At 46.9% G+C, this 8387-nt stretch overlaps 1 protein-coding gene across 1 annotated transcript in view; it reads left to right on the top strand.

Annotated features, from left to right (window-relative positions):
• Positions 1–381: 381 nt before the first annotated feature.
• Positions 382–8387, top strand: part of Tmcc3 (transmembrane and coiled-coil domain family 3) — a 248766-nt gene continuing 240760 nt past the window's right edge. The window contains exon 1 of the mRNA XM_042693092.1: positions 382–478. The gene's annotated coding sequence lies outside the window, so the exon portion shown is untranslated. The remainder of the gene's footprint in view (positions 479–8387) is intronic.

The following is an 8387-nucleotide window of genomic DNA, read 5'->3' as shown; positions in this document are numbered from 1 at the left end:
CAGCGCAGGGTGGGAAGAATCGAAGGAGTCCGAGCTGAGACGTCCAATCGGTTAAACCCATGTGCTTTTAAAGGGGTGCGAGCGAGTTCACACCTGGCCCCCGCAGACGGGCGCGGCGTTCGGTGGTAACTTTCCAGCTTCACGGTGCTGAGGGGGGGGGACCGGAGACCCTCCCCACGCGGGGTCGGCGGGGAACTCAGAAAGAGGAGGGCGAAGTAGCGGGAGCAGGGCGGGGGGGGTAGTGCCCGCGGCCGCCACCAGGGCGCCACCAGTCCCTCCTGCTCCGCTCCCCTCCCCTCCCCTCCCCTCCCCTCCCCTCCCCTCCCTTCCCCTCCCCTCCCCTCCCCTCCCTCCCCTCCCCACTCCCAGGCAGCCGCGGCGCACGCGTGTGCGGGCAGGCGGGGACAGCCAGGAGCTCCCGGCCGGCCGCACCTCGCCCCACGCCAGCCCGGCCGAAGGTCCCGACGCCATGCGGAGGGTGAGTGCGCCCGCCATCGACCGGACTGGTGAGGGGAGCCGGGCGAGAGGACTGGGGCGCCCCCGAACTGGGAGAGTTTGGGGGACGCCGAGGAGGGGGGGCGTGCCCCGCGGCCATCCTCCGGCGCACCGCGGAGACGCTCAAGGGTCCGAACCCCAGGCCACCGGGACCGATGGACTGGGGGGGCGGGAGGGGGCTGCGCCTTGCGCCCCTGCCTCGGGGACCCCGCCTCCCCGACGCCCCTCGGCTCGCTTCCCCCCGCGGCGAAGCGACGCTCCTTCCCCGCGAGCCCCGTAAAGTTTACGGCGCGTCCGTTGCGCTCTCTGGGCACCCACCCCGGAGCCAGCTGAAGTCGGGGTTGGAAGGACCACGGACCCGGGGTGCGGCGGGACTGCCGAAGGTGGGAGGCGGGGGGGGGGGGGGCAGGCACCACGCGACGTCCTAAAGAGGCTCCTGGGGCGATGGGGCGCCGGGCGCGCGCCGGAGGCGGCGTCCCCCAGGCCCGCACTTCCTCAACAGCAGGTGGGAGGTTCCGTGCCCAGCCCTGCCGAAGGGAAAGACTGGGGTTGCCAGGCTCATTCTACCTTAAGGGACGGCCTGGGAGTCTGGGACTGCCCAAAGTCAGCCCTGGAGGAGAGCCTGGCTGTCCCAACGCAGGCCTCTTACCTGTCCCATGCTAGCAGGCGCGGGAAGTGTGGGTGCCTGGGTAGGTGACCTGTTCCCGGGGTGCCACCAGCCATTCTCACTTGAGGTGGAGGCGGCTGTCATCAAACGTAGGGTGCAGAGGGAGAGTGGAGCAAATCCACTAAGGTCCACTCCGGAGACAACCCTGAGGTTGTCAGGTTGATCAGGTGCCGAGGAAGGAGTTGAATGTCATTTAAAGATAAAGCTGAACAGAAATGCTAAGAACAGAGCAGGCCTGTCTTCCAGCACGGCCCCGGGCATTTCGGGTTTGGTTTATAGATTGCTTTGGTGGGTTGCCTAAAAGGGAACTCAGGTTTGGTTTTGTTGTTGTTGGTTGGTTGGTTGGTTTGGTGGGGTTTTTTTGTTGTTGTTGTTTGTTTGTTTTAGTGGTGCTGGGAGGAGTCTTCCGTGTGTGTTGGGAAAGGAATATTTGGAGTGTGGATAGTGCAAGCGCTATGAATTGGCTTCTGGTTGTCTTTGGAATTCTGTTGGTGAGCTGACATGGAAATTTACCTGGCTTACCTTTGGAGTGAGTCCAAGCCTGCTTGGGTGTTTCTGGGGCAGACAAGATTCCAATCAGGCTGGACATCTAGTTTAGCATGCCCTGCATTGGTGGAGCAGTTGCATGGAAAGTGGCCTTGGTGGGTTACTGGTTTGGATTCCATATTCAAGGGTCAGTTACATCCCTTTTACCCTTAGCATCACCAGGGTAGTTAAGGAAAGCATCCTGAATACAATCATTGGGCCTAAATATGTTGTGTTAGAGGGCTCTTCAACATCCAGAGAGGAGAGTTAAAATGTGATTTTCCTATCACCTGTCTCGGGAGAAAAGAAATGGATGTCAGCTAGAAATGCAGATTCCCCGACTTCCACTTCCTCCCCTTTCAATGGGAAGCTCTGGGACTGGAGTTCAGCCATTGGCAGGTATTAAGCAACTACTACATACTACATAGAGGCAATGTTCTAAGCTCATTAAAGCACAGCGGAGAGCACGACAGCCAAGAGCCTCAGTTCTCTTGGAGGCCACACTCTAGTTGAGAAATTTGATAATTGGGCAGAACACAATATGCAAAGAATGTTAGCTAGTGATGAGTGCAACTATGAATTGGCCCCTGGTAGATAATGTGATGGAGAGTGAGTTGAGGGAGGAAAACCTTTCAGCTTGGGTGCACATTTCTGAGGAGCTGACATGTTGTGAATTGCATGATGAAAAGAAGCCAGCTATGTGCAGGTTTGGATGAGGAGCATTGGTGCCAGGGCTCCCAGGCAGCAACCGTTTATATACACTGAGAAACAGCATGAAGACACAGAGCTGGAGCAGAGCGGACTGTGCAGGGTGGAGACTGAAATGAAGTGAGAGGCATAGCATTTTGTTGGCCATTGTGAGAAGTTAGGATTTTAGCCTAAATGTTTAGGGTTGTTACTTAAAGGACTCTTAAGTGGAGGAATAGAATGATAGGATCTAGTTCTCTGGGCTGCTGTGAGTAAAGTGGATTGTGGAATGGGATGGCAGGAGAAAGGAGACCATCTTTGTGTGCAGTGTGGTAGAGAGGTAGAGAGTCAACTGAACTTACTAATGTAAGAGGAAGGGAGAGATGAGATTCTTCTTTTGCACACTTTAGGTTGCTCATTGTTGGTCTGTGTGTCCTAATCAGACTTTCCATCAATGGGAAGAAATCCCAAAGAGAAACGGTTGAAAGAAGGAGGATTTCTTGTGGCTCAAAGTTTCAGAGATTTCAGGTAATAGTTCTTGGTTCCACTGATTGAAAGCCCACGGGTGAGATAAAGTATCCTGGCAGTGAGAGAGCGGTGGCAGAGACTACTTACCTGATCACAGCCAGGAAGCAGAGCAAGGGAACACAGGAGCAAGGCCAAACTGTACTTCCCAGGGACACCCCCTCCAGTTACCTGTTTCCTCCAACCAGGTCCCCCCCCCCCACCTCCCCAGCTTTCCACCTCTTCCCAATACAATTATTCTTTGAACGCATCAAATGATTAATCTATTGATTGATTAGGTCTGAGCCCTTAAGATCCCAAAGCCCATCAGCTGGCAACCAAGTCCCTAGTACATGAGCTTGTGGGGACTTGATACCATAACTCTGTGAGAGAAATGGGGAAGAAGGAGCTTGGGCTTCAGTTGGAATGCCCCAATGATGCTGACAAGAGCTACTTTCAGTGACTATTTATTGAGCATTAATGAGAATCCTATGAAGTAGTAACTGCTGTCATAATTTTCCAATGAAATAAGTTCAAGACAGTTCAGTTGAGCATTGGAGCTAAGATTTGGGTTAGGTTTGTCTGTCTCCAAAATCTTGGTTCTTGCTACTACACTCTACTTCCTACAAACTTTTTGTCCCTGCCCCAGACCCTTTGTGGTACCAGAGAAGCAGATAATTTAGCAGCTTGGCAGATGCAAATGATAAATGTGCAGTTGTGACAGATCAATATAACTGTAGAGATGGAAAAGAACTAAAATTATATGAAGTGAAGTAAGCCAGGCCCAAAGAAACATAGGTCCCATGGTTTCCCTTATTTGCAATAACTGGTATATGTCTGAGACAAGCAGAAATGGTCAGATAAGTTGATGTTAAGCGAAATGAACCCCAAGATAAGGACTCAAATGTTTTTTTTCTTTCTTGCTATTGTTTCTAACATATTTATAATATATTTCTTTGTTGCTTTGTATGTCCCTCCCCCATGGTATGACCCCTGTTTTCACTATATTTGATATTGGTATAATTTGTGGAGGGGAAGGGAAAAAACAAATTGTTTTAATAGGGATACAGGTGGACCCATTGCAACAATGAGATATACAAGATATTATGTTGAAAATGAACTTTACAATTTTGGCGCATGGGGGGAGAGGAGGAAAGGGGGACAATGGGAAGGGATGGGAAGGAGAAACAAAGGAGGAGGCAACAATGCTTGATAAGAAATGCACTCATTACCTTGCCCATGTAATTGTAACCACTCTGTACGGTGTTTTCACAATTAAAAATAACTAAATAAATAAAAGAATGAAAATTATGACTTTCCTTTGGTATTCTTGAATAGACTTTGCACAGGAAATGTGCAAATGGTGGACTTCTCTGAAGAGAAATGGCATAGTCTTGATAATTATGTCTCCTCATACACTGGGACTTGAAATTCTACCTCCCAAGGTGAGGTGTTAAGAAGTTGGGAACTTGGGAAATGATGGGGATATGAAGACAGAGCCCTCACAAATGAAGGTCAGTGCTGTTACAAGAGATGTCCCAGAGAGCTGCCTTGTCCCTTGCATGAGGTGAGGCCGTGAGGAGAAGGTACCTGTACACCAGCATGTGTGCGCTTACCATTCTCCAGATCTGCATAGACCTTATTAACCTGCTTCCAGGATTGTGAGAAATGCATTTCTGTTGTTTATAAGTTGCTCAGGTTTTGGTATTTTGTTTTAGCAACCTAAATGGACTAACAGGCTGGCTTGTGCATTACCGCATCGTTAATGCTTTGACCCTTGTGTCATGTGAACTGGGAAAAACCACCCTGTCAAGTCTCCTCTCTCCTCTCCTAATGTAGCTAAAGTTTTGCTCTTTTTTTTTCTGTCTAACATGAGACTTTTTTTTCCTATGCAAAGCTGGGGGTTTGAGAATACAGGTTGCCTTAAAAATTTATTTGTGTTAAAAAAAGTTAGAGATCAGATGCAGAAAAAGAATTATAATAACAACTACTATTTAATGAAGGCTTTCTTAGTGCCAGGCATCTGTTATCTCTCTTCATTTTTGTAATAACTTTTAAGTTAAAAATTAATAGCTGAAAAAATTGTATAATATCAACTTCAAAAGATTTAAAAAGGTTTATAGTGAAAATTGTGTCATCTTGCCAGACTAGCTGATTTCCTTTCCAATGTCATTGATGCTAACCCCATTTCTTGTGTCCTTCCAAATAATCAGTCATTTTCTCTTCCCTTCCCCTATACAAGTATGCCCTTCCCTTGCTTTCTTCTACTTTCCTGGTGCATTTTAAATGCTGTGTAAGCCTGTCAGATTAAAGAAAAGAGGTATTATCAAATGGCCTCTCTAAAGATGGGACCAGTTTAGCTTCTCACCAGCCCAAGCAAGACTGCCTGTCTCCTATTTCTTCTCAGGAACTGAATCAAAGTAGTTTATCCACAGAGAGGAAGATGGTCTTATTCTCATTTTGCAGATGATAAAAAGGGTTGCTCTGAAGGTTAAGTTTTCTGATGTGACAGAGCCGAGCTAGACTTTGAATTCTTTGCCAGCCTGACTCTAGTGTACCTCATATTTCATGTCCTGTGTTTCTGTATCACATTTGGTCTTACTGGGTGAGAAGGATCTGTCAGCCTGTTGAAGTCTTTAGCAATGGTTTTGATTCTGGCCTACTGAATTCAAAGAAAAGTGTCTACAAAGACAGCAGGCCCATTCCTGGCTGTGAAAGGATGATAAAGGGAAACGTGTGTCGCTTGGCCTCTTTTAAGTCAAGGAAGGAGACAGGTCTGGTTTATTTTGTTTATACTTCCTTGCCTTGCATTCCGTACATCCTTTGCTCCTTTTTCTACTTTATAGGCCAGGCATTTCACTTGACAAAGGGGAAGATGTAAAGCTAGGAGGCCATATTTCTTTATGGTTCAAAACTTGATCTGGGGAGACTTAGCTTCCTGAATTCACATCTTTACTATCTGTGACTGGACAGGTTAACTTGTGGTGAAGAGTTTTCCTGAGGTCTGAGTAGAATCTGTGAAACTGTTTAATTATTATTATTATTATTATTGCACAGCTAGTTATTTTGCTTCTCTCATCTTGATTCTATTTTACATCCCTTCTTCAGACTTAGTGCTGTGCCTCTAAACATGGCTCATAATAACAATAGGAGGTGTTTTTTGAGCACTTCCTCATGTGAGTAACCATTCTCACCATAAACCTATGAAACAGGTGCTGCTTTACTTCCGTTTTCAGTGTGGAAGCCAGACACTAATGGCTAAATAATTTGCCTGGCATACCACCATTAATAAATGGATTTAGCAGGAACTTTAAACTAGGCATTCTGGCACAAGAATCTGGATTCTTAATGTTTATGCCAAAACAGTGGGATGAGCCGGTGCTGGTGGCTCAGGCCTGTAATCCTACCTACTCCGGAGGCTGAGATCTGAGGATTGAAGTTCAAAGCCAGCCTGAGCAGGAAAGGCCTGCCCATTTCTCTAACTAATCAGCAAAAACAAAGCAATATGAAAATGGAAGTGCAGGTGTAGCTCAAGTGATAGACCACCAGCCTTGAGCAAAAAGCTAAGGTACAGCACCTAGGCCCTGAGTTCAAGTCTCAGTGCCAGCACACACACACACACACACACACACACACACACACACACACACACACACACACACACACACACACACACACACACACACACACAAGTGGGATGGAAGGTTAAGGTTTAAAATCGAGTGCTCCTGCTCTGGGTGAACTGCTGGCAGGCTCACAGGCAGCCTCCTGCAGCAGCCGTGAATACCCTGCTGTGATTTAGACGGAAAATCCCAGCACATACAGAATTGAGACTTTCAGCCTGTGCACCAAAAGCCTTTTTATTTCAATCATGGCCATCCTAACAAGGTTTCGGGCATTGTACCTCTCTCCCAAATGAGCTGAAACGCTTTTGAAAAATACATAGGCCTTTTTTTTTTTAATTTGAAAAATCAAGCTGGCTGGCTCTGTGTCTTGCCGTCTCTTGCTTCTTTTGCTGAGCTAACCCATGACACTGCTTGCCAACACAGCGAGAGAATAGAACACAAGCATTGCAAATGACATCTCACTCCCTGAGGTTAAAGTCATGCTTATCTCCAAGGTAAAGGAAGAAGCTGGTGTCGTTTCATAGGTATAGTGTATGTGTAGACAAAATGTAATATGCTAACACTCATCAAACATTTAAAATCGCCTTCCGTTCCTGCCCTGGTAGCCCACTGTGTGTGAGCAAGCTCTGTGCAACCTTCTCAGGGGGTGTGCAGTTTTTCCTAAAGATAAACAGGATTAAGAATTGTGCCGTAGATACTGTTGCCTATTTGTAAACACTTTCTAGAAGGATATAAAAGTTGATCTGAAACCCGAAGAAAAGGGCAACCAGAGAAAGGGGAAGAAGATTTTATTCTAGGTAGAAGATTTTCTAGGTAGAAGATTTTATTCTAGGTAGAATATTTGGCACAGCATTGCCAAAATATTTGTTTCCAAAGAGGTAGCAGGGTAAGGGGGGAGGGGGAGGGCAAGATTAGAGGAGGGAAGACCAGCTGGGAAGTAATCAAGATGGCCTGGAAGAGGGAGGTGGTTAGGAGACCAGAGAGAAACATTGTATTCAGGAGGCATTTGGGCTGTAGATTCGGAAGGACTTGATCGATAAGGGAGGATGGGAGAAAAGGGAGGAGAGGATGAAGAATGACTGTCAGGTTTCTGGCTTGGCACTAGTGGGTGTGTGGTGGTGCTGTGAATTGAGACACAAACACTAGAGGCAAAACCAGTACAGTTTGAGTTACAGATAGCTTCCAGTCACTTGGGTAGCCAGATGGGTATTAAGGTCTGCAGTTTAGAAGAAAGTTTTCTTTAAATTGATAAGGTTGGGCTGGGAAGGTGGCTCAGTGGTAGAGCGCTTGCCTTGCATGCATGAGGCCCTGGGTTTGATTCCTCAGCACCACATAAGCAAAAAGAAAAAAGCCGGAAGTGGCACTGTGGCTCAAGTGGTAGAGCGCTAGCCTTGAGCTGAAGAGCTAAGGGACAGCACCCAGACCCAGAGTTCAGGCCCCACAACTGAACCCAAAAAAAATTTTTAAAAAAGTAAATTGATAAGGTTTTGAGTTACTGTTGTGTAGTGATTTTGATCGAAGCCCTTGGAGCTATGGGACACTGCCTAGAGAATGTCTTTGTAATCAAGGGCTTATAAATGTGTTGTCCTTGAGATTCTCTAGAGAAGCTTGTGAAGATACAGGTTCTTGATTTTATAGCCAGAAACTGGCATCTGCTCTGTGTAGTCTGGGTGACAGGGTACAGAACCTACATCCAGGATGCTTCATCCTTGAGTACAGACCTTAGAAAATCTCTAGCAGTCTATGACTTATACTTAGACAGGTGGATATCTAACATATTAAAAAAGAGTAAAGAAAATACATTGACATCATGTACTCACCATAACTTAAATATACAAACATTAAGATAAACTGGGGTATATTATATTTATGAGATGAAATAT

The sequence above is a fragment of the Dipodomys spectabilis genome, unplaced genomic scaffold (genome assembly GCF_019054845.1).
Source record: "Dipodomys spectabilis isolate Male_0828 unplaced genomic scaffold, ASM1905484v1 ptg000163l, whole genome shotgun sequence".
In the NCBI taxonomy this organism is placed as follows: domain Eukaryota; kingdom Metazoa; phylum Chordata; class Mammalia; order Rodentia; family Heteromyidae; genus Dipodomys; species Dipodomys spectabilis.
The sequence above is the reverse complement of the archived record's forward strand: the minus strand, read 5'-3'. Positions and strand labels throughout refer to the sequence as shown.